The sequence below is a fragment of the Pristis pectinata genome, chromosome 6 (assembly GCF_009764475.1).
Source record: "Pristis pectinata isolate sPriPec2 chromosome 6, sPriPec2.1.pri, whole genome shotgun sequence".
Classification (NCBI taxonomy): Eukaryota; Metazoa; Chordata; class Chondrichthyes; order Rhinopristiformes; family Pristidae; genus Pristis; species Pristis pectinata.
Window position 1 is genome coordinate 97,003,871 of NC_067410.1, and position 19,177 is coordinate 97,023,047.

General features: G+C 40.6%; 1 long non-coding RNA gene across 1 annotated transcript in view; it reads right to left on the reverse strand.

Moving 5' to 3' along the window:
• Nucleotides 1–19,177, reverse strand: part of LOC127571980 (uncharacterized) — a 230,350-nt gene that overhangs the window by 162,993 nt on the left and 48,180 nt on the right. The gene's annotated exons all lie outside the window — the stretch shown is intronic.

A 19,177-nucleotide genomic window follows, 5' to 3' on the forward strand; every position in this document is an offset into this window, starting at 1 on the left:
CAATATCTACGTGTGCTATTCCTGCGTTAATTAGATATATGGAAGTGAGTGAAAGTTGTAAGATAGATCATAGAACACTACAGCACAGTACAGGCCCTTCAGCCCACAATGCTCTGCCAACATTTTATCCTGCTCTAAGATCTATCTAACCCTTCCCTCCTACAGAGCCCTCCATTTCTCTATCATGCATGCGTCTATTAAATGTCCCTAATGTATCTGCCCCCACAACCTTTTCTGGCAGTGCATTCCATGCACCCACCACTCTCGGTGTAAAAACTTACCCCTGACATCACCCTTATATCTTCCTCCAATCATCTTAAAATTATGTCCCCCCGTGTTAGCCATTGTCACCACTGGGAAAAAGTCTCTGACTGTCCATTCGATCTATGCCTCTTATCATCTTGTACACCTCCATCAAATCACCTCTCATCCTCCTTCTATCCAAAGAGAAAAGCCCTAGCTCACTCAAACTATCCTCATAAGACATGCTCTCCAATCCAGGCAACATCCTGGTAAATCTCCTCTGCACCCTCTCTAAGGCTTCCACATCCTTCCTATAATGAGGCAACCAGAACTGAACACAATACTCCAAGTGTGGTCTGACCAGAGTTCTATAGAGCTGCAACATTACCTCGCAGTTCTTGAACTCAGTACCCTGACTAATGAAGGCTAACACACCATACGCCTTCTTAACAACTTTATCGACCTGTGCGGCAACCTTCAGGGATCTATGTTGTGCCGAGATGCAAGTGTTCAACTGTCGGATTAGTGATAAGAGTGTGCAGTCAGTATGGATGGAACTTAGTGCTGTGATCACTTACCTGGACTACACATGTGAGTTTATTAAACTTGTTTCTGCAGTGAGACTCGGTCTTAATGAAATTGTTCCTTTCACTCTTCTGCCACCTCTTCCACTGCCAGTTTATCACCATCCTGGATGGCTTGTTTTGGCCTTCGAGCATCCAAGAATTCTTTCTAGTGTCTACCTCTTCTACAAGAATCAGCATCAGATAAGAAACACCTGCTCCCATATCATCCTGGGACTCCAAGATGGCATAATAACTTGCAGCAGGTCTCTGCGGTAAAGAACATTTCCCCTTTAAAAGTTGCAGGCATGGCCTGTTACTTTAAGCTGTATCACAAAACTCCTAAAACTATTTCCCATTATTGTGTACTAAAAGAACACAATTAAGACTCCTTAAATGCACAAATCATTGCATAAGTTCCACATACAAATTTCTTGTGCAACAATTTAATGTAGATCCCCTGAACAACATGATTTTCACAAATATTTTTATGTATATGAATTTATCACATTTTTGCTTTGGGACCTTGCTTTGTGCATATTAGTACACTTGCTATATTACAGCAGTGACTACTTTGCGAAGGCACTTCATTGGCTCTGGAAACATCTTGGGATAACTTCCTATTATGAAAGGTTGCATATAAATGCAAGCCGCTTTCTTCTGCTGAATTTGGCCTTCTGCATTTCTTCTTAAATTTGCCTTCCTGTTGATGGGTTTGCCGTTCTCTCCCAATTCTCCTTAAGATCCATTACACTCACATCTACTTTTTTTGCCACAATGTCCCAGCTTTCTGACTATCCTGTCAACCTGCACTTCCACCTTCTATCACATTCTATAAGCACCACAAAGTTCTACTTGAACAAATCCAAGAAGTAAATGGTTATGTGCACTGCAGTGGACCATCCCTTTTAAAGAGAGCTGTCCAAAAAAATCATGATTGAAGAGATTTACAGACCTTCAGTACTTACACAAGTGGAGAATTTCCTTCATCATGTGTAACAAAACCAGAACTACATTTATGAGAAACAAGTTTTGGACTTAATTGCACATTGCACACAAAGGAATTGTTCCTCAAGGGCTTTATAATGCGTAGGGGGCATAGCTGAAATGACACCATTGGATGGATTTTCTAGATAATTTAAGGATTGTGTACACTTTATTTGCTGGCAGTAAACAAAACTCAAGTGATCAAAAGTTCGTAATACTGGTGATCTGGCGTACTCAAACATTAACATCAATGGGTTAATGTGTGTAGGTTAGCTAGGGATAGAAGGGCACTTCAACAGAAAACATTCATGGAAAAGAGTTTGATCTAGAGAAGCGAGCAAGTCCATAAGGAAGGCCAAGCAGGGGGAGGACAGGGAGTTGATAAGCTAAATTGCACTTATTAATGCAAGCAGCCTGACAGGTAAGGCAGATGAACTCAGGGCATGGATTGGCACTCAGGAATTGTGATATTATAGCTATTGCCGAAACATACTGAGGACAGGCAGGGCTGGCAACTCAGTGCTCTGAGGTACAGATGCTTCCAGCATGACAGAGGTAAGGGAGGAGCAGAAGATGTGATAGTGAGGAGAGTATTACAGCAGTACTTAGAGAAGATATTCCAGGGAAACATCCAGCGAGGCCATATGGGTAGAAATTGGAAAGTTATTGGAAGGGATTCTGAGGGACAGCATTCATTTATATTTGGAAAGACAAGGACTGAATAGGAATAGTCAGCATGGTTCTGTTCATGGGAAATCATGTCTCAAACATTTGAGTTTTTGAGGAGGCAGAGCAACGGACATTGTCTACAAGGCCTTTGACCAAGTCCTGCATGGTAGGCTGTTCTGGAAAGATAGATCACTTGAGATCCAGGATGAGATAGCAAATTGGGTACAAAATTGGCTTGGTGGTGGGGAGGCAGAGGTTGGTAGTGGAGAGTTGCTTTTCAGATTGGAGACCTAGTAACCAGTGATGTGCGTCAGGGATCAGTGCTGGGTCCTTCATTGTTTGTGTTGTATATTAATGATTAGGAAGAGAATGTAGGTGGAATAACTAATAAGTATGCAGATGACACCAAAACTGGTGATATAGTGGACAGTGAAGAAGGTGATCTAAGATTACACCAGGATCTAGATTAATTGGGAAAGAGGGCAGGGGAATGGCTGATGGAATTTAACTCAAGCAAGTGCAATGTGATCCATTCTGGGAAGATAAGCCAGGCTAGGACATATGCAGTGAATGGCAGGGCCCTGGGGAGGGTTTTTAAACAGCAAAACCTAGGGGTACAAGTACATAGTTCCCTGAAAGTTTCAACACAAGTTAACAGTGTGGTGAAGAAAGCAAACGATATGCTTGCCTTCATCAGCCAAGTCATTGACTATAGGAGTTGGGGCATCATGCTACAGTTGCACAAATCGTCGGTTAAGCTGCAGATGGAGTATTGCTTGCAGTTCTGGTCACCAAGCTCTAGGGAGGATGTGATTAAGCTGGAGAGGATGCAGAAAAGATTCACAGGAATGTTGCCTGGACTGGAGGGCTTGGGTTATAAAGAGAGATTGGATAGGCTGGGACTGTCTTCCCTGGAGCAAAGGAGGCTGCAGGGTGCCCTTACAGAGGTTTATAACATTATGAGGGGCATTGATAGGGTAGCTAGTCATCTTCCCAGGGTAGGGCAGTCTAAAACCAGAGGGCATAGGTTTAAGGTGAGAAGGGAAAGGTTAAAGGGGACCTTGAGGGACAAGTTTTTCGCACAGAGGGTGGTGGGTATATGGAACGAGCTGCCAGAGGAAGTGGTAGAGGCAGGTAGAATTACATTGTTTAGATGTCACCTGGACAGAAGAGAAAATAAAGGAAAAGAAAAGAAAAGAAAAGAGAAAAGAAAAGAGAAAAGAAAAGAAAGCCACATGTACATTGAAACACACGGTGAAATGCATCTTTTGCGTAGAGTGTTCTGGGGCCAGCCCGCAAGTGTCACCGCACTTCTGGTGCCAACATAGCATGTCCACAACTTCCTAACCCATACGCTTTTGGAATGTGGGAGGAAACTGGAGCACCTGGAGGAAACCCACGCAGACACACGGGAAGAACGTACCAACTCCTTACAGACAGTGGCCGGAATTGAACCGCTGGAGCTGTAATGGAGTTACACTAACCACTACACTACCGTGCCTGCCCATGGTACATGGACAGGAAAGATTTAGAGGGATATGAGCCAAACACAGACAAATGAGGCTAGCTCGGGTAGGTGCTCTGGTCAGTGTGAATGAGTTAAACCAAAGGGCCTGTTTCCCTGCTGTCTAAATTTACAGACCTAGTGAACAAATGTAGAACAGATCTTTTGAAGCGTGTGAACATTGCTGGTCTGGGTTGATTTACTTCATCAGTGCTTCCAGCAGTATCTTAGGATCTCCTCTCACTGCAGTGGATCATAGCTACACTGTAGATATAGCTACACTATGGCCTCTCCTCACTTGCACTCTTTCATCCAAACTGGACATCCATAACATGGAAATTTTTGAAAGCAGGAAACATTACAACAAAGGTTAGGTTTAAGACACCAATTCCAACCTCTGAGGACAGAATGAAATGTTGAGGAAGTGAAAGATATTGAAATGAAAAAGCAAGCGGGCTCCCCAGTTTGAACACATCCAACAGAAGACTATTATATACCTTCAATGTAGATGCAGCAGTTTGGACATTTACCCCACAACACATTACAGGAGTGCTGCTGTTCATTCAGGGCTGCCATTATCACTAGCAATTAATTTGCTTTGTAGTAAGTAATCTCTGACAATGTAAATTACTGCATTAAACTCTTAAGGGCAATTTAAATGGTTAGTATTAGCCGGTTAATGCCAATTGATACATATGTTTAATACTGAGAAGTTCAAATTAACCCTAAAACACTGAATTATATTTCTTATTTTCCTCAACAAAACATAAGAAAAATAAGTTAAAAGTAAAAGCTCTCCTGTGGAAATATTCAATCCAGGTTTTGATTCATCTGGAAGTTTTGCCAAGTATCCAGTAATATATTACTGAATTATATTTAATGTGAAATAGGAACTCATATTGCACATACATGAGGATCTAAATTCCACACAACTAGGCAGACAACAGGAAGACATTTGTACAATTTGAAAGACATGGCAGGAGAGAAATAAATGGGAACGGGGACACAATTTGAATGAGCATTGCAATATGGTTGGAATGGACACTCAGTGTTGAAAATATACAAAGCTTTCTGCCGGCACAGATTCTAACCAGTAGGAATAAATTCAGTTTGTTAGTGGGAGGCATTGCTTTACACAACAGATCTTAACCATATGCGACAGACCACAATATCAGTACATCCGCCTTTGATATTTCCCCTGGATGTCAAAAAAACTTGGGTCTTGAGATTATGCCATGTAGCACAGTATTTTTGTGTGCTATACAGTTCAATTTCAGTGTAAGACAATTATAAAAGAAAATTGGAAATGCTGCAAATTCCATAAAGTCCATAACTTGCAGTCTGGGCCCTCCATGCATCTGGTGTGTTAGCGTAGGGAGGAGCCCAGACATTCACAGTGCAATCCTGGATTTTGATCCATGTGTGTATGACTCATCGATGATCTTCACAATGCTTGTGAGGGAAGCTGTGTTACTCGTTAATGTGGACCTGCCTATGCACCTCTAGCCTGAACTTCACCCCATCATCTTTTGGAGACTTTACCATCAACAATCACTGCTCCCTGCCCCTCTATAACCAGGCCCTCCCCCGACCCCATCCATTGATCACTTGGACTATCTTCTACAAGCACCTTGCCCATGATTACAAGACAACTCTCATTACCCCTCAGCAACTATTTGCACTCCCACTCCCAACCAATACAATGCTTGAGATCTTGATCCTTACCACCAGGTACCAGGCCACCACCCTTAAGCCCAACACTAGCCTTTGCTTCCATGTAAATCAGACCTAGGCCCATGTCTTATCAGTTCTCATATGCACACTCTGCAATGGTGGAGTACATAGAGGCCTATCCTTCATGTGCACAATGTGTGCAAGGCCTATTTCAATAATAGGTGGGAATCAATACTGTTATAGAAGCATATTGTACCATATCACTCACTAGTGGAGTGTATTCTTTGTGGGAATCATGCATTATGTCTCTCAGCAGCACATAATCTGTTGTCTGAAAGTGAACAGGATCCAAGCCACATATTTGAATCTCAAACTGTAATTAAGAAACTCTGATAGCAACATTGTGGCTGTGGTCCAGTGATTAAAAACCTATACCACATGAATAATGTGAATACTGAACTTTTCTTCAACAAATATTCAACATTAACTTGAATGCATTTACCAAATGTATGTAAGATTGTGCAATAACTGCACAGTCCTAGCCCGTGATGAACTGGAAGGTTGGCAACATTGTGAAGGCACTAAGAATATTTAACCAAAATTGTAAATAGACATTCAACAATTTTCTAAAAGGTAAGGATGATGAAGAGAAAATCAGCAATGTAATGATGAATGCACTGAATATCAGCAAGACCAAGGAACTGATTGTGGACTTCTGGAAGGGGAAGTCGGGAGAACACACACCAGTCCTCATTGAGGGGTCAGTGGTAGAAAGGGTGAGCAGCTTCAAGTTCCTGGTCATCAACATGTCGGAGGATCTATCCTGGGTCCAACGTACTGATGCAATCACAAAGAAGGCACACAGAGTGGCTTTACTTCGTTAAGAGAAGATTTGGTATGTCACCAAAGACTCTTGAAAATTTCTATAGATGGACAGTGGAGAGCATTCTGACTGGTTGCATCACATCATTGGGGCTCCAATGCATAGGATCAAAAGAGGCTGCAGAGGGTTGTAGACTCAGCCAGCTCCATTATGGGCACCATCCTCCACACCATCAAGGAGATCTTCAAGAGGCCGTGCCTCAAGAAGGTGCATCCATAAGTAAGGACCCCCACCATCTGGGACATGCCCTCTTATCTTCTGATTCTGATTTTGTGGATAGGAGAGAAAGGATTGGAATTTTTCACCAGCTAGGAAACGAGGTAATTTGAAAATAAAAGTTCTGACAAAATCTTCAAAAGATTCAAATTAGAATTAGAATCCAATCAGAAAGAAACAAAATTTATATTGTGGGAAGATAACAGACTGATGGAGGACACACTAGATATTGGAAACATATATCTCCAATCGAGTGAGTGGATGTGGCACTTCCCAAAGAAATTAAATCCACATGACCACCCACATCAGAAAAAGGATGAGAAACATGCCACAAGCATCAACCTCACTCTCATGCAGGATATGAGAGTGCAAAGTAACATCGTACCATGAAGGTTATATCAAGATATTTTCTCTGAAAACCTGAAAGAAGAGAGGTATCCAAGGGAAAATTTCTTAAGACTTTAAAACTTTATTTATACAGCACAGTAACAGGCCCTTCTGGCCCAACAAGCCTCCACTGCCCAATTACACCACGTTAACCCATACGTCTTTGGAATGTGGGAGGAAACCGAAGCACCTGGAGGAAACCCACACAGTCACAGGGAGAATGTACAAACTCTTTACAGAGAGCAGCGGGAATTGAACCCCGATCACTGGCACTGTAATAGCGTCAAGGTCAATGTGATGGCATATGGAAGAGGGATGTGTTACGGACTCAGTGAAAGTCCCTTTTAAGATAGAGAGTGTGTGTGTATGTGTGTGTGGGGCGTGCTTACGTCAATAGAAGATAAAGGACGTAATGACGTTGTTGAAGAAGTAAGAAGAAGAAGAAGGAGAGAGAGAGAGAAGGGAGAGAGACACCAGCCTGCTTGTTTTCTCTATCGATGGATGAGAAACAATAACTGTGTTTGCCACTGAAATCCATGTATGGAAGTTGGAAGTAATCCGGTGGAGTTCACTTTGTTGCTGACCTGTAGAAGGAAACAGGTATTTGTGTGTGGACGACCACGATTCGGATGCTTTTCGGGGTGAGGAAGTCACTACCGAGTAAACACTGAAGTGTCGTTTGGGTTCCATCATGGAACATTTGGATTTCGTATTTACTCTCTCTATGTTTCTCTACATCTACATCTTATCTTCAGACAACGGTGGTTGTTGAAGAAGCCCTTGCTCATGTTTCACCTTATGGCTTGCGGAACTGAACTTTAAGAACCATTCCGGAACTGGGAGTTTTGGACTTTGTCACACACACACACGACGGGTTTAGTTTTGGGGTTAACGTTCAAGGTTTAACATTTTTGAATTCTAACATACTAACATTTTTTTTAACTTTTATTTTACGTATTATCATAAGTAGTGATTAATAAAATAGTTTTTAACACTGAATCATGCTCAGTGTGTTTCTTTTGTTGCTGGTTTGTGACAAAATTGGGGGCTCGTCCGGGATAGTTCCCAAGGTTAACGAGTGTCGTCTGGGATTGTACCCCAGATTGATGAGATTTTAAACCTGGCCCACAGTATGCCTTTGGGTGGTCATTTTGGTGTGAATAAAACTGTAGGGAAGATCTTGAAACAATTCTATTGGCCTGGTTAGATGAAAAGAAGCCAGGGCTGGAGAAACCTGTTGAGCGTACTTGTTATTACTGTAAGAAACCTGGCCATGTGATATCTAATTGCGCTCTTTTGAAGAAAAGGAAGGAAGCTGTGCCCAATGCTTGCTTTCAGGCAATTAAAAATCAAAAAGGTTTAGGAGATGCTGTTAAAGATCAGTCCTTGCAAGAGGGAAAAGCGGAAAAGTTGGAGGAGGTGAGAAAGGAATTCCGTTCTTATGTATCAGAGGGTTTTGTTTCACTGAATGATGAGTCACCCCAGGTGCCAGTGAAAATTCTTAGAGATACTGGGGCTAGTCAATCTCTCTTGCTGGACAGTGTTTTAAATTTTGGTGAAGAAAGTGACACTGGTGAGGTAAATCTAGTGCGAGGTGTTACAGATGACACCATGTCTGTCCCTTTTCACAGGGTGATTTTAAAGTCAAAGTTCGTAGAAGGACCAGTCGAGATAGGGATAAGACCTAGTTTGCCAGTGGAAGGAGTTTCTTTGTTATTGGGAAATGACCTTGCAAATGGAGAAAGTGATCCTGTGGTACGGTTAACAACCAAACCAAGGATTGATGAGTCTGAGAATGATCCAGATGTTTACCCATCATGTGCGGTGACTCGAGCTAGAGCTAGAGAATTAGCCAAGACAGACAGTCCGGTGCAGTCTGATGTGGTTCCTTGTGACAGTCCTAAACAGGAAGAAAATTATGATGCCTTATCTGAGACTTTTCTGTCTTCACTGGAGGATCAACATCCTTATAGTGAGCCTGAATTCAAAGATTTGTCTTTGTCAAGGATTGGGACGAAGGTATCCATTTACTTTTGTTTGCCGTTAGAGAATCGATCCAGGAGTCAATAGGATTTAGTCCGTTTGAGCTTGTGTTTGGACATCGGGTGAGAGGACCTTTGGAGTTGTTAAGAGAGCAATGGGTTAATGAGGAAGTGCACTTGAGTCTGTTGGACTATGTCCAAAAATTTAAAACTCGGTTGGAGAGAGTCTGCCAGCTAGCGAGAGAGAATCTGAAAACAAGCCAGATAAGAATGAAGACATATTTTGATAGACGTGCTCAGCCTAGGACATTCGCAGTGGGGCAAAAGGTATTGGTATTTTTCCCTAGCCAAAATAATCCCTTGCAAGCTCGTTTTTCTGGACCCTATGTTATTGAATCTCGAGTGACTGATCTAACATATATAATCAAAACACCAGATAGACGCAAGAAAACACAACTCTGTCATGTAAACATGCTAAAACCTTATTATGAGAGGGATTCAGTTGTGGCCTTGGTGGATGATGTAAAGGTTGTTGATGTTGAGGAAGGCCAATTTAGACCAAATATTGTTCCATCGAAACTAAAAAACCAAAATATCCTGGAGAACCTTGAAACGAAGTTGGACCATTTACAAGTTTCACAAAAACAGCAGATGAGAGAATTAATTTTAAAATTTAAAAATCTGTTCCCAGATGTTCCAAACAGAACATCGATAATTACCCATGATGTTGATGTTGGGGATGCAAAACCAATCAAACAACACCCATATCGAATGAATGTGGAAAAAAGTAAACTTGTTGATCAGGAAATAAAATACATGTTGGAAAATGATATTATTAGACATTCTACTTCAAATTGGAGTTCGCCCTGTGTTATTGTACCTAAACCTGATGGAACTGTTAGATTTTGCACAGATTACAGGAAAGTGAATGCTGTAACAAAGTCAGATGCATACCCTATTCCTAGGGTGGATGATTGCATAGACAGAGTGGGAAAGGCAAAATTTCTTACAAAGATTGACCTATTAAAAGGGTACTGGTGTGTTCCATTAACAGATAGAGGAAGGGAAATTTCAGCCTTTGTAACCCCTTCTGGATTGTATGAATACAATGTTTTACCATTTGGAATGAAAAATGCTCCGGCAACATTTCAAAGAATGATTAATTCAGTGATTCATGGGTTAAGACATACAGATGCCTACATTGACGACTTAGTGACTGGGAACGATACTTGGGAAGATCACACCTCTGTGTTAGAAAGGTTGTTTGAAAGACTTTCCAAGGCTAACCTTACAGTTAACTTGGCTAAAAGTGAATTTGGCCATGCCACTGTGACGTATCTTGGTTATGTTGTAGGTCAAGGCAAGCAAGCTCCTGTTCAGGCAAAAGTTCAAGCAATATCTGAGTTCCCTATTCCCACAGGTACGAGGACTATTAGAAGATTTTTGGGAATGGTTGGATATTATCGAAAATTTTGTAAAAATTTTGCTGATATTGCTCTTCCCCTAACTAATCTTCAGAAGAAGGGAGTAAAGTTTGTTTGGACAGATTCTTGTCAAGAAGCATTTGAGAAGCTGAAAGCCATTTTATGCTACCATCCTGTGCTCAAAACACCTGACTTTGAAAAGCCATTTCATTAGCAGTAGATGCCAGTGATGAAGCTGCAGGAGCTGTGTTGTTGCAGAAGGGTGACCTTGATATATTGACCATCCTGTAGCTTACTTTTCAAAGAAATTTAATGGGCACCAAAAGAATTATTCCACCATAGAGAAAAAATTACTGTCGCTTGTTTTAGCCTTGCAACATTTCAGTGTATATGTTTGCACCGCTCAGAAACCATTGACTGTATATACAGATCATAACCCATAGGTGTTTCTGAGCCGAGTCAAAAACAAGAACAGAAGGCTGTTAAACTGGAGTTTAATTTTGCAAGAGTTTGATCTCATGATAACTCACATTAAAGGCAAAGATAATGTGATTGCTGATTGTCTTTCCCGATGTTAAATGGGAAACATGTATCTGTACTAATCTGATAGTCTGTAGTTGTGTAGCATGATAATTATTAACATTACTAACTATGCGCGGTTAAATTTTACTTGGGAAAAATTTTTTTTTAGGTGGGAGGTGTTAAGGACTCAGTGAAAGTCCCTTTTAAGATAGAGAGTGTGTGTATGTATGTGTGTGTGGGGCGTGCTTACGTCAATAGAAGATAAAGGACGTAATGACGTTGTTGAAGAAGTAAGAAGAAGAAGAAGGAGAGAGAGAGAGAAGGGAGAGAGACACCAGCCTGCTTGTTTTCTCTATCGATGGATGAGAAACAATAACTGTGTTTGCCACTGAAATCCATGTATGGAAGTTGGAAGTAATCCGGTGGAGTTCACTTTGTTGCTGACCTGTAGAAGGAAACAGGTATTTGTGTGTGGACGACCACGATTCGGATGCTTTTCGGGGTGAGGAAGTCACTACCGAGTAAACACTGAAGTGTCGTTTGGGTTCCATCATGGAACATTTGGATTTCGTATTTACTCTCTCTATGTTTCTCTACATCTACATCTTATCTTCAGACAACGGTGGTTGTTGAAGAAGCCCTTGCTCATGTTTCACCTTATGGCTTGCGGAACTGAACTTTAAGAACCATTCCGGAACTGGGAGTTTTGGACTTTGTCACACACACACACGACGGGTTTAGTTTTGGGGTTAACGTTCAAGGTTTAACATTTTTGAATTCTAACATACTAACATTTTTTTAACTTTTATTTTACGTATTATCATAAGTAGTAATTAATAAAATAGTTTTTAACACTGAATCATGCTCAGTGTGTTTCTTTTGTTGCTGGTTTGTGACAGATGCACAAAGAGAAAGGAGGGAAAGAAGATAGCTACAGGTTCTGTTGTGACTGACTAAACAGCCACACAGACACTGTAACTGGGAAATATAGAAGTCTTTATTCACACAGCAGATCCTGACACAATGTTTTTATACTGTTTAAACACAAAGATAACAATAACTGATTAACTACAGTTTCAATGGCTATAAACACCTACTTAATTTTAACATTTGGAATATATCAGGTAAATTTGCAGAATTCTTATTTACAATGAGAGCACATCCCAACTAGCAGAACCTCTTTGAATATTCAAAACTGGTGTCTGTTCCAAAAGCTTCCAAGCGCAAACTCCAGGCACCCAAAATAGACCTCTTTTGTCACTGTGTTGAGGGATGGCTTCATGAATATACAACTAGCCAGAATATTAAGTAACAAAACAGACCTGTCCTGAACCGTGCATTAAGTGGCAGGGGAATACCTTTAACAATGTGCTAATACAGCAGATGGCCACTTAATGCCTTCCCTGAGCTCATCCTGAAGTCTTCAATGAGCACCAATTAACATGAACATTTATCTATTGTTTGAAGTCCTGAGGAAGTGTCCTGACCCGAAACATTGACCACCAGCTTTTATCCACAGATGCTGCCCGGCCTGCTGAGTTCCTCCAGCATCAATTGACTTTCATCTATTGTCTTCCCCTGCATAGTTTCAATGGCACAGTATCAGCATGTCCTACACCCAATGATAGGTATCAATGACCCCAAAGCATCAGTTGAAGTTAAATTGTGGACAGGTTTTATTTCCTGAAAACTGGTTCGCTTTTTAATTAATATCTACTATCCATAATTTCATAACTCCAGAATAATCCCTAACTGTTCTATGTCTGAAAACTGAAGCATCTGAGAAGTTCTGAGAAACTGCAGCTATCTCAACAAAAGTCAAGATGGAGGAGACAACATTGAGAATTGAACTGCAAGACAGTTAAGAAATCCTGTAAGAAGCAGAACAGATTTGATCCAAGTGTGTCCAGGTTGCTTTCCCTTGTGGACTTGGAATATTATATCACCATTCACTCCCACGTGAAATCATTGATCTACCATTTGCCCCAACACCCCCCATTCCAACAATGTAAACTGCCAATTGAGTTGAAGAGAAAGCTTGAAAAGGAACCTGGGCAGGTGGAGCTGTGGGGTAGCTGTGCCACAGTGCTTCCCAAATCTTCAAATCAAATCCTTTGGCTTTGCACGGTGTAGCGGTTAGAGTAACACTATTACACTCTGTCTTTACCTCTCGTTGTCTTGGTGTAGCAGCCAGCATAATCAAAGACCCCACTCACCCGGGACATTCTCTCTTCTCTCCTCTTCCATCGGGTAGAAGATACAGGTGCCTGAAGGCACGTACCACCAGACTTAAGGACAGCTTCTACCCCACTGTGATAAGACAATTGAACGGTTCCCTTATACAATGAGATGGACTATGAGCTCACGATCTGCCTTGTTGTGACCTTGCACCTTATTGCACTGCACTTTCTCTGTAGTTGTGACACTTTACTCTGTACTGTTACTGTTTTTACCTGTACTATATCAATGCACTTTGTACTAACTCAATATAACTGCACTGTGTAATGAATTGACCTGTACGATCCATTTGTAAGACAAGCTTTTCACTGTACCTCAGTACCAGTGACAATAATAAACCAATACCAATACCAGTAAACAGCGCTAGCAACCCGGATTCAATTCCAGCCGCTGTCTGTAAGGAGTTTGTATGTTCTCCCCGTGTCTGTGTGGGTTTCCTCTGGGTGCTCCGGTTTCCTCCCACATTCCAAAGACATACAGATTAGGAAGTTGTGGGCATGCTATGTTGGCGCTGGAAGCGTGGTGACACTTGCGGGCTGCCCCCAGAACGCTCTACACAAAAGATGCATTTCATTGTGTGTTTCGATGTACATGTGACTAATAAAGACATCTTACCTTATCTTATTTTAATTGCCACGTGCTCTGTTAGAACAAGATAGATGTTGTCCTTTCAATTCCACAGATATTTGAACAGCTGCTTATTTTTAATTGTTCTTGTTAATTATACACTTTGGTTGTGATAATTCATTCCTCAGATGAAGGATTTCCAAAGTGCAAATGGGTATCATCCTTTAGAACATAGTTAAAGTATGCAATCTTAATGCAAGCAGTGGATCAAAGTCTTCATAAAACCTAAATCTGAAAAGACACTAAATATTTCTGGGAACCTTAAAGTTAGAATCATGTCAGTGAAATTCTGTGCACAGATGTAAAAATGATTCTAGCAGCATAATAATTGTTTTGCATTTATGCACATTTAATGTGCCAATTAATGAAATAAGACTAAATTGGCTACAGGATATAAAATACTAAATAAACCTTACACATGAGCCTGTGTTTTCTGACCTATAAACTTGACCGCTACTAATAAAGATGGGTAATTATCCACTTGTTGAAAAATGTAAAAAGTACATTCTCCATTGGCAATAACAATAGTGACCTAATACAGCCCAAAGTTTATCCACATTTCAAGATTCAAGAAAGCAAAGTATTGGAGAACAACAGATTCACATCAAACAGAATATTAAGGTCATAAAAGTTATTAACCTACTGTTTAGCAGGGCAAATTAAGGCACATACATTGGAAAATGACAACTGACTTTCATTCAGCCAGATTCACCCCTTAATTGGTGGTTTAATTGGTGCATTAGTCATTATGCACTAACCAATTAACTAGATTAATTCAACATGAAAAATACAATTAGTATTGGAAAAATACAATTCCACAAAAAGCTTAGATCCTGACAGAATAATAATGTTGCTCTGAAGGAGGAGTGAGCAATCATGTCAAGAGGCCAACAAATGAGTAGTTGTATTAAGAGGGTATTAAGAGATTCTCACCTGTAGGTCAGGGCAGACAATTTTACAATGATAATGTTCTCTCTTGTTAAGTCCTGAGCCCACTCACGAAATGGATTATTTCTCACAAAGGTACCAAATTATCTAAAACCATGTTTCTCTTCAATGTTAAGGAATGATATTTTTTCAAAGTTGCTTCATAAAAATTTCTATCCACTTCCCCTTTGTCTCGCCTTAATGTGTGAATTTAGTGTCAGCAAGAAATGTGGAAACTAGCTTAAGACTACAGAAAGATGAAAGCTAAACATTGGCAAAATCGCAATTCGTTAGTCAATGATTGACGTGAGAATTCTTATTCACCCGATCAGTGATTCAACTTTTTGGAGCTACATAAGAGCCAAGGAAAAAGCAGAAACTATGAGCAACACACAAAATGCTGGAGGAACTCAATGGGTCAGGCAGCATCTATGGAGGGAAATGGACAGTCGACGTTTCAAGTGGGGGAAGGGGGTAGAGTGAGAGCTGGCGAGTGATAGGTGAATCCAGGTGAGAGGGGGAAGATAGGCAGGTGGGGATGGGGAGTGGGAATGAAGCAAGAAGCAGGGAGGTGACAGATGGAAGTGACAGAGGGCTGAAGAAGCACAAGATGGCAGCAGAGATAAGTACCCAGGAAGGGCATATGACTGTAGAAGCAAGTCTGAGTGAGCACATGGTTGAAGAGCTGGAGAGCAGCAAAGATCACAGAGGGAGAGCAGAGAGAGAGAGGGCCTCACAGAACTCCCATCGTAGAGAGGAGGAAAACCTCTTCAGGGTAGGCATACCTCAAAGGGACTTGGCAGTGGAGCAGCCAAGTGGAGATACAAGAGAGACTGCAGATGCTGGAAAGTTAGAGCAGCACATAAAATGCTAGAGGAACTCAGAACACACAAAATGCTATTGGCTGCCTGCCCCAATGTTCCTTTGCATAGCACAATGTAAGAATTTTGTCCTGTGATGAACAATGAGGCATTCAGGGTGTTATTTAAATACAAGTTAATGTGCATTTCATTTGGGAATCAGATTTCATTTTTGTTATTTGGCTGATATTTACATGTCTTAGTACTTCAGGAAGGTGTCTCTAATCTCAGTAACTTGATAGCATTGAGCAGATTTTAAAGCCAATTTAACAGCCACAAGGTATTCATTTGTAATATCATGTAATATGCCAGTCTGTAAGAAATTATATCCCAAGTGAAAGATCAGACCTCATTTCCCTTTTTCTGACTCTGTGTAGTTTAGGGAATATATTAACAACTCATAAGATAATTATCTATAAGAAATTTCCTCTATTCCTACAGAATTATTAAACCACTGCACTGAATTCCATCACTGGCTGATAAATGTGCAACACTGCAGCATCTGCCCAGTAGATTCTGCCCCTAAAATTTTGTTTCAATACCATCAAATGAATGAACTTTAGAGGAAGAATACAACTGTGTTCAAAAAAGGGTGTAGGAAAAATCCTCGTAACTACAGACTAGCCAGTGGTGGAGAATATTCTGGAAACAATCATCAGGGACAGAATTAGCAGTAAATTGGAATGATTAGAAAAAGCCAGCATAAATATTTTAATGGCAAATTATGTCAAACTAACTTGGTAAAGAATTTTGATGGAGTAACAGAGAGGGTCAATGAAGGAAATGTAGTTGATGTGGCATATATGGACTTCCAAAAGGTATTTTATAATGTGCCACATATTATATTTGTTATCAGTTTTGAAGGCCAGGGAATAAAAGAAGCAGTGCATGGAGAGATCATTGGCTAAATAGGAAACAGAGAGTAGTCATGAAAGGTTGATTTTCATACTGGAAGGAAGTGTAGAATTGTCCAACAATGAGGCCCACTACTTTTCTCATTCTATGTTAATAACTTGGACTTGGGTACAATTTCCGAATTTGAAGTAATTCACGAAATTTTGAGGTAGAGTGAAAAGTGATGTGGTTAGCAATAGACTTCAAAGCGGTATAGACAAACTGGTGGAACGGGCAGAGATGGAGCAAATGAAACTTAATACTGAGAAATGTAAAGTATTAATTTTTTGAAGGAAAAATGCAAGGAAGTGAAATAAACTAGAGAACATGATTCTAAAAGGGTTCAAGAACACTGAGATCCAGAGATATGGGCATGTAGTTTGTTGCATGTGTCTGGACAACATAGCTTATAAACTATATCAGATGCTAGGCTTTATAAAATGAGGTATAGATTACAAGAGCAAGTTGGTCATGATGAACCTTTATAAAACACCGGTTCAATTACAAATGGAATATTATATCCAGTTCTGGACAATACATGTTAGGTAAGTGGTAACATTTTAGAGATGGCACAGAAGAGATTGAATAAAGTGATTTCAGGGATGAAGAACTTTGGTTATGGAGGTAGACTGGAGAGGATGAGATTATTCTCCTTGAAAAAGAGGAGATTGCAAAGAAATCTGATAGAGATAATTAAAATTATAAAGAGTACAGACAGAGTAGGCAGATAAAACCTGTTCTGATTGGTGGAGGAGACATGGCATGAAGGTGTTTTGAAGAAGGAGGAAGCATTTTTTTTTACCCAGCAAGTGGTTAGGGGCTGAATGCACTGCCAGGGATTTTGGTAGTCAGATTCAACAGTAGGGTTCAGAAGGGAGAGGCATAAGTATCTGAAAGTAAATAACTTGCCAGACTTTGGTGAGAGGATAGGGGACTGGACTGGTTGAATTGTTCTTTCATAGAGTTGGTACAGGGGATCAAATAGCCTCATTTTGAGCTGTACATTCTGCGATTCTACATTGACCCCATTATGCAGAGTATTTGGCTCCAATTACTGGGGATGTACTTCCAGCCACTTATTTTATTGTTTACCAAGTATACATTGACCACAACAATTAAATACATGACAGAATTGATATTTGACTGGAAAGAAAGATTTTGCATTGATATAGTGCCTTTCATAATCCAAAGGCATCCAAATATTTAGCAAGCAATGTTGAACTTAAGTCCCCCTTGGGAAGGAAATGTCACAAGTCCTAGCGCTCCTAGATTTTCAAAGGGGAAGGAGAGGTCAGGATTGACGGCAGGAATCAAATCAAAGCTGCCAGTAAATATACCCTGCCCAAATTCACCACTCTGGTGGGTGGTTGTCAACTGTCCCAGCCCAAAATGTCCATCAACTATTTTATCTTAATAATACTTATTGGCCTCAATATTCACTCCTCATGGATGAAAGTGGGTGGGAGGAGACAAGGGAGTTTACTCACCTCCAGATAATATAGAGTACAACCCATGTTGCTGTATGTGCGTTGCCACCATTTCAAGCTGGCTGATAGGAACACTTGCAAAGGTCCCACCTTGGAGAGGCACAGAAGTTCATCAGGATCCAAATTGTGAACCAGATTTAAATTTAACTGCTGTCTCAAGGTTTCTTAGGCTTGATGTAAGCAAATGGATGCATGAGCTGCTCCCTGCGGAGGTCAGCACATTTACAGCACACCACAAACCTCCAGTTTACTCAGCGCCCCCTCAACAAAGCCTCTCTTCTGCTGATCTCTCTTCCTTGCCACAATTGGTGACTCTTCCAATTCAACCTCTCCAAACCCCAGCCTCAATGTTGCTCTCCCAAATGAAGGGAGAGGCTCCAAAGGGGCTCTAACCTTCTGACGCAGGGTCTCACAAAGCACCATTGAAATATGATGAGTTCCTGGTATTAAGTTCAGCTGGACTGCACATTCCTGGAATAGTTGGGTCCTTTGCCCATGTTTAACCAATCCATTCACTTCCAGTTATCTGGTAAACCTTGGTTTCCTGGTCTCTAAAATCTTTCCTGGATTATTAAGGCAAACATTTCAACTTTGTCATTGATGCTGGCAACTTCCTGTAATTTTCAAAACAAAAAAAAAATCCACTAGTTCTACAATTTACACAAGGCTTTTGATAATATGGTTCTTCTGATAGATCATGTACATACAATGATAACAATGGTGAAACAAATTTGATCAGAGTGCAGGTATTATTGCCTTTCATTCATCTCAAGGTAGTCCATGATCTACCTTTTCATTATATACATTCAACGCACGTTCGCTTCACAGGCTTAGCCAGCATTTAATTGCCCATCCCTTGTTGCCCTTGAGAAGGTGGTGGTTCACCTAAGAAATTAGAAGCAAAATGAATAATGATAAGACATCCACCCAACTTGACTCAGTCAAATAAAAACTACATTAATGCGTAAAAAAAATCAGAGGCAATTTCAGCAACCAACTTATCATGCAACCTTTTCTTGCCTTCCATTAAATTTAGATTGAGCCACAGAGTTGTGACAGAACTTCCTCCCCAAACTGTTAACACCTTTGA